This window comes from Serinus canaria, chromosome W, assembly GCF_022539315.1.
Source record: "Serinus canaria isolate serCan28SL12 chromosome W, serCan2020, whole genome shotgun sequence".
Lineage (NCBI taxonomy): Eukaryota > Metazoa > Chordata > Aves > Passeriformes > Fringillidae > Serinus > Serinus canaria.
In genome coordinates this window covers 7,243,421-7,251,046 of record NC_066342.1, presented here as the reverse complement: position 1 = coordinate 7,251,046, position 7,626 = coordinate 7,243,421, and positions in this window count along the sequence as shown.

Genomic DNA, 7,626 nt, shown 5'->3' with positions numbered 1-7,626 from the left:
AGCATTGCAAGCAACTTGCCCAGCTTTTGGTTTCCTTCCCCTTCTGTTATAAATACATATTATGTTGTTGGCTTTTTGCAAATATTAGGATGAATGTTGTATGTATAATGTTAACATAACTTTGCTTTTATTTCTGCTATTAACAAAAACTTAGACATAGTAGTAGTGGTAGCTGATATGTTGTAAGTGAACTGTCTGTTTGATCGGGATAACATCAAGTGAACGTGTAATGAGGACACCTACTACAGATATGCCAACTATCAGCACTCACCGTCTGAAGAAAGTGTGGACCAAGGCCCAAACTGGAAATGATAAGGAGGAGCCAAAACCACAGCCAAGAAACACGCATGCTCTAAAACGGCAGACCCAAGGAGGGGCTGTGTAAAATAGTTCCTAGAAAATGTAAACTAGTTTATGGATATGCATAAGGGTCTATGAATATGCAACAGGCTGATGGAATGGAAAAGGTATTTAAGGGGTATCCCCGAAGGTGAAGGTGTGCTCTTCAAGGCCGTAATCTTTGCTTTACTGTCTTTGTCTCCTATTGTCCTTTATGAAACTGTTTAAATTTTCACAGGAGAGTGAATGTGTTTTCACACTTTCCTACAAAAGGAGACAGCTGTAGGTGCACCATGTTAGGGCATCTAGATAAAGTGAGAAGCTAGATGTTTGCTGGTAGCTGGGATTTGAAATTGTTATTGTGAAAAAATAGTTTAATAAGACTAGTAATTTTAGTCTAGATTCAACAAAGCTTTTTTTACCCATAAAATGCAATCTGTGTTCCAAAATATTTGTAATTTAGGAATCTCATGTCACAAAAATTTTGAAACTGCCTGTGCCAACTGAGGAGAGAGGCTAGGACACAAAGTATAGAATTATTAGGGTAATTCTTTTATTCATGTGCTTGAGGTATCCTATTCAAACTGCTGTCATGGTTTGACACTAGCCAAACACCAGGCACCCAGGGAAGTCACTTGCTCACCCTCCCCTGCCACATCTGAACAGAGGAGAGAAAAATTTACTGAAGGTTTTATGAGTTGAGATAAGGACCAGGAGAAAAACACTCCAAGGGCAAAATCAACTCAACTTAGAGGTACAAAGTAAATTTATTACTTACAAAATCAGAGGAGGATAATAAGAAGTAAAATAGGCCCTTAAAAACACCTTTTCTTCCCCCAACCCTTCCTTCCTACCCACCAGCAGCACAGGGGACAAGGTGTGGGGGATTTGGTCAGTTCATGACCTGAGCTTTTCCACTTGGCTAAATGAGAGAAGTCCTTCCCCTATTACGCTGTGGGGTCCCTTCCCACGGGAGACAGTTCTCCATGAACTTATCCAACATGGTTCCAATCTCATAAGCAGCAGTCCTCTCAAAACTGCTGCAACGTGAGTCCATCCCACAGGCAAATAGTCCTGCCAAAACTGCTATAGCGTGGGTCACTCTTCCATAGGGTGCAGTCCTCCAAAGAAATGCTGCTTCAGCCTGGAAGCAAGGGTCCTCTCTCTCTACCAGGTCTCCCATTGAATCACAGCCTCCTCCAGGCATCCACCCACTCCTCTATGGCCACCTCCCCCCCAGGCTGCAGGCATATCTCTGCATCCCCCATGGACCCCCATGGACTGTAGGGAGGCAGCCTGCTTCACCATGGTCATCACCACAGCCTGCAGAGGAATCTCAGCTCCGCCACCTAGAGTACCTCCTCCCCCTCCTTCTTCACTGACCTTGGTGTCTCCATATTGTTTCCCTCACATGTTCTCACCTCCTCCTCTTCTCTGGCTAGGAAAAAATTGTACCCCACTTTTTGATTTTCTTCTGTTCTGGTTTGAAAGCAAAACCAGTGAGAGACTCAAAGTCAGAAATACAATTTATTAGGAAAAGGGGAAAAAAGCACCAAAATACATGCAATAATACAAAAGAAAAACCACTGACAAAGTCAGAATACAACCTGACACCCTGTTGGTCAGGATGTTGGTAGCAGTCCAGTTGGATTGGTGGCTGCAGTCCTCTTGGAGTAGCAGATGTGGTTCTGTTGGAGCAGTGATCCTGTAAAAAAGGGTGTAGTCTTCCTCTGAAGATCCAGTGGAAAAGACAGCTGTTCCTCTGGAAACCCAGTGGAAAGACTGCTTGTTGTGTCCCAGATGCCAGATTATATCCCGATAGGGATGCTTAGCTCCTCCCCCCTTGGGCAGAGCATCTCACAATGGGCTGTTATCATAGGATGAATCATGCAGTGGGTCCATTAAACAGAAATGGCTCCCAGAGGGAGTTATCTCTGAGTCATGTGGAAAGGCACTGATGGGCCCATCAACAGGAGATAAGGAAAAAACAATGCCCCTCCTGGTTTCAACAGCTCTTGAGGATGGGAATAGAATACATCTTAATATTGTAACCTAGGACATCTTCTTAAATATGTTATCACAGAGGTGTTATCACAATTTCTAATTGGCCCGGGTTTGGCCAGCAGCATGTCCATCTTCAGAGCCATCGGGGATTGGCTCTGCCAGACATGGAAGCTTCTAGCAGCTTCTCAGAGAAGCTACCTCTTATAAACCCGGCTGTGCAAATCCAACACAGCTGGGCAGCCAAAATGTGTTTTATACCAGGCTCTTATATGTTTCAATCATCAAGGTACAATATGATCTGACCAATTACTACTTAACTCATACTGCTGTTTTGCAAAGCAAATATAATTCTATAGCATGTGCTAGTATTGGCTGGGCTAGAGTTCATTTTCTTCACAGTGGCTGGTATTGTGTTGTGTTTTGGATTTGTGTTGAACCAGTGTTGATAATACAGGGATGTTTTTCATTATTTCTGAGCAGGGCTTACACAGAGCAAAGGCCTTTTCTGCTTCTTGCACTGCCCTGCCAGTGAGCAGGCTGGGGGTGCACAAGATGCTGAGATGGGACACAGCCAGGACAGCTGGTCCTGACTGATCAAAGAGATATTCCATATCAAACAATGTCATGCCCAGCATATAAAGCTGGGGAAAGAAGGAGGCATGGGGACATTTTGAGATATGGTGTTTTGTCTTCCCATATAACTATTAGCTCTGCTTTCCTGGAGATGTCGGAACACCTGCCTGACAAAAGTACCTGATAATGGCTTTGCTTGTATATGTGGCTTTTGCTTTTCCTGTTATACTGTCTTTATCTCAACCCACAAGTTTTCTCACTTTTACTCTTCTGATTCTCTCCCCCATCCCACCACAGAGGATTGAACATGTGACTGCGTGGTGCTTACTTACCAGCTCGTGTTAAACCACAACAGGCATCATCATCCATCTTCTTTCTTGATCTAAACATCCCTGGAGTCAATCTTGCTACAGTTATTTACCTATGATGCCAGAAAATGGGAGTGTTTCACAGAGGTGTTAGAGTAGCTAGGATGTTGGTGTTAACTCTTAGTAGTCGAGGGGTATTCTTTATGCTACAGGGTGGGGACTGTCCTCTTTGCAATGAGATGGCATCCTTTAGTCATGCTTACTTAACAACGACTGTGCAGTAAACAATGTAAATATATATATATCTTAAAGTTCATACAATTACATTCTATAAAGGCTAATTGGTACAATAGTTAGGGAATGAGATTTTACTAACATTATCCTGAGTAATGTTATTTCTTTCAACAGTACTCAAATGGATAAAGAGCAGCTGCTTATATGGTTTAAGATAAAAACTTTTGCAGGGAATGAGGATTAGAAGTATTATGTCCTATTCTTGCAGACCTGTCATTTAACCAAGTATAGTAGTAGTCACAGTCACTAAAGCAGTATTTCTCATGTAAATAAAGTATTTTCAGGCCATCTCCATATACTACTATTTCTAAATTGCTTTTCTTTTTTCTCCTTGTGACTTAGCTCACAAAATTTTAAATTCTTCAAAAACTAAGATGTCAATAGTGTCTAGATGCAAGAATTAGCTAAAATACCAGTACTCTATTTGAACTATTATTTCTGTTATATTGAAGACAAGTTTTTAAAAGTATATTTTGACTTTCAGTTTGGTCAAAGTACAGCATTCATCCCCTCAGATCTTTGTGAGGACTTGGTTAATATTTGCTGTGTTAATTTTTAAACTTTGTCCACTGTAGAATAGTAGGATTCAGTCTTGTTTTACAGACTACAAGCTCTTTGGGGCTGTATCTCTCCAATGTTTGCAAAGTGCCTAATAAAGATTAAGAGGAAATGATACAGTCATAAAGAGTGTTTTCTTTCAACCTCTTTCTAATAATGAGAAAGTCATAAACATATAGAAATACATGTCACCTTGTGTGTTGATTTGGCACAGCCTGGTTTTTTGGCAGTGGGGAAGGGCCACAGAAGTGGTTTCTGTGAGAAGCTACTAGAAGCTCCCACCATGTCTGACAGAGACAATCTCTGATCGCTCTGAAGATGGACATGCTCCTGGCCCAATTAGAGAGGTTGGTAATGCCTCTGTAATGACCTTTTAAGAAGAAAATCAAAACAGTGAACGTGCAGTTTTTTCCAGGGGTGGCAAGGCCCTGCCACTGGGGCCATCCCAGCCCCATGTGCAGCTATGTGCCACAGCTGCCACCATCTCAGTGCTGCCCGTGGCAAGCCTTGCTTGCCTGGCTGCCCCTAGCCAGCTGTGCCATGGGCAGAGGCTTCTTTTCCCAGCACCTGGCATGAAGAGAGGCGTTAAACAGTGCTAGGGCTACAGCGGCCACCACTGCCTGTGTGGTGGTGGCAGAGCTGCCTGGCTGGTGGCGGAAACAGGGTGAATGACTCCCTGATGCAGAACCTGAAAAAAATCAACCTCTTGATGCTGCACAATTCTGCAAGAATCTTTGAATTAGTGGAACTTGTTGTCAATGGTACCTACAGGCAGCAATTTTTCTTCTAGTCAGAGTAGAGAAGGAAGTGAGGACAGGTAAGGGAGAACAACATGGCAGCACCAAGGTCAGTGGAAAAAGAGGGGGAGGAAGTGCTCCAAGCGCCAGAGCTGAGATTCCTCTGCAGGCTGTGGTGAGGACCATAGTAAAACAAGCTGTCCCCCTGCAGTCCATGAAGTCTATGGGGGATGCAGAGATCCATTCGTAGCCCATGGGAGAAGTGCTCATGTCGGAGCGGGTGGATGCCATAGAAGGCCATGATCCAGTGGGAGACCCAAATGGAGAGAGAGGGCCTCTGCTTCCAGACATAGAGAAAGAGGGCCCTTGCTTCTAAACTACAGCAGCATATCTTTAGAGGACTGCACCCAATGGAAGAGTGACCCACGCCACAGCAGTTTCGAGAAGACTGCTTGCTCATGGAAAGAACTCAGGTTGCAGCAGTTTTGGGAGGACTGCTGCTCGTTAGATAAGAGCCACACTGGAAAAGTTCATGGAGAGCTATCTCCTGTGGGAGGGACCCCATGGCATAGCAGAGAAAAGACTCGTCTCCCTGAGCAAACAGAAAAAGATCACGAATGGCGAACTGACCAAAACCACCACATCCTGTGTCCCTGCACTGTTGGTGGGAAGGAGAGAGGGGCTGGGGGGAAAAAAGATGGTTTAAAGATTTATTCCTCATTATCCTCCTCTGTTAATAATAAATTTACTTTATGCCTTTACATTTGAACCTGTTTTGCCCTTAAAGTATTTTCTTCCAGTCCTCATGTCAGCTCATAAGCCCTTCTGTTGTATTGCACTAAATAGTTTATTTAGTTGTAGTTTTTTGCACTGGGTGTTTGGTACATGGCCTGTCCCATTTCCCCTTTCCCCCCAAAAGCCCCGGTGGTAATGATTTTTCCCAGGTTTACCCCTCCCCTCTCCCCTTCCTCACTTGTATCCCATTGGCTGTGGTCCTCTTTCTCCGCCCCTCATTCCCCCAAGCTTAAAAGTCTCCTGCCATAAGGCATTCCCTGTCTCTTTTCCTGGAACGTCGCCTGAATCCCGAGGTGACTCCTATCTAGGAATAAAGTAGGACTTTGGTCGCGAGAAGAACACCTCCCATCTTTTGCCTTTGTCCTATGTAAGATTGTAAGGGCTAAGGTCCATGGCTAGCCGGATTGGACCCAAACTGCCCGCCAGATCAATCTTACACCCTTTGTTATTTTTTTCCCTCTCCTCTGCTCAGCTGAAAGCAAGAGAGAGTGAGTATACAACTTTTTTGTGTGCCTGGCGTTTGGCCAATGTTAAACCACAACATCTTGAAACCATGGAAATGTCATACATAATTTTATCTGTACTGCTCAAGCTTGAGATGTTAGAAGTTGTTGCGTATTGTAAATGCAGAGCTACCGATGAAGTAAGGAATGATGAGGAGGACTCTATCATATCAGAAGGCTAATTTATTACTTTATTATACTATATTATATTAATGAATACTATACTATACTAAAGAATACAGAAAAGATACTTATTGAATGCTAAAAAGATAATAATGAAAACTTTCCAGAGTCTCAACACAGCTTGGCCCTAATTGGCCAGTGAGTTAAAACAACTCACACTGGAGTCCAATCAAGCAATCACCTTGGGTAAACAATTTCCAAACACATGCCACATGAGTACAACACAGGAGAAGCAAATGAGATAAAATTGTTTTTCTTTTCTCTGAGGCCTCTTGCTTCCTTTCAGCTTCCCAGGAGAAAATCCTGGGCGAAAGAATCATGTTCAGAAAATGTAAATTCCACAGTTGTGGAGAGTTCTCTCATTGGAGATTGACTGCTGAGTTTGGAAAGAATGTCTCTCATTACTGCTGACATCTGAAGAAGTTTCAAATGAAATTTCTTGGCAGGAGGTATGTAAGCTGACACAGTGTCCTGGTTTAGGGCAAATTTGGGAGAAAGCCTCCAAAGGGGGCCCCTCCATAAAGCAAACCCACATGCCCCCCCCCCCCCCCCCCCCCCCCCCCGCCTCAAACTGGTTCGGGAAGGATTCCTCAGAGAGAAGTGGAAAGAACCTGTTTATTTAACAGGCACAGCACCCCTCAGCACACAAAATGAACAATACCAGATGACACCACTCTGAAAAAGATGACAAATTCAGAAAGTCTCTCTTGGGGGTGGTCACTCTGTTATCAGTCCCTCCAGCGCTGGGGTAGCTGCTGCAGGTCACAACGTGCAAACTCTTGGTGTTTCCCAGATCCCAGTCCAGAGCAGGTTTGAGTAGGTCCAAAAAAAAGGAAAGGAGAAACAGTCCAGGAAAAAAAATTTGGACTGCTTAGCTAAACTAACTAATGAGCAGAAGCAAAAAGCAAGAGCAAAGCAGGAGCAAAGAAGAAGCAAGAGCAAGAGCAGAGCAAAAAAGCAAAAGCAGCACTATGTACTGCCCTGTCTCTGTGTCCTGCCAGCTGTGGGGGAGCGGCTGATAGCAAAACCAAAACAGAACATTCAGAGCCAGTCTTGAAAGCACAGAACATAATATCCAGCATAAACAGAACACACGAATGGGGATACAAGCATCATAACATCACCGTAGAACACACAGGCAGGCAGCCGGGACAACTTCATACTCACAGCTAGAATACAGAGTAATTTCATATCCCTTACCTTGCAAACAGGGGGATCCCTGAAGCAACAGTTGTGCAGAGGCACACAAGCAGAGAGACAGACACCATTGAACTCAGTCTATGCTAGAGGATCACTAGCGTGCTGTTCACACTGGTTTATCGAGAGTTAGTC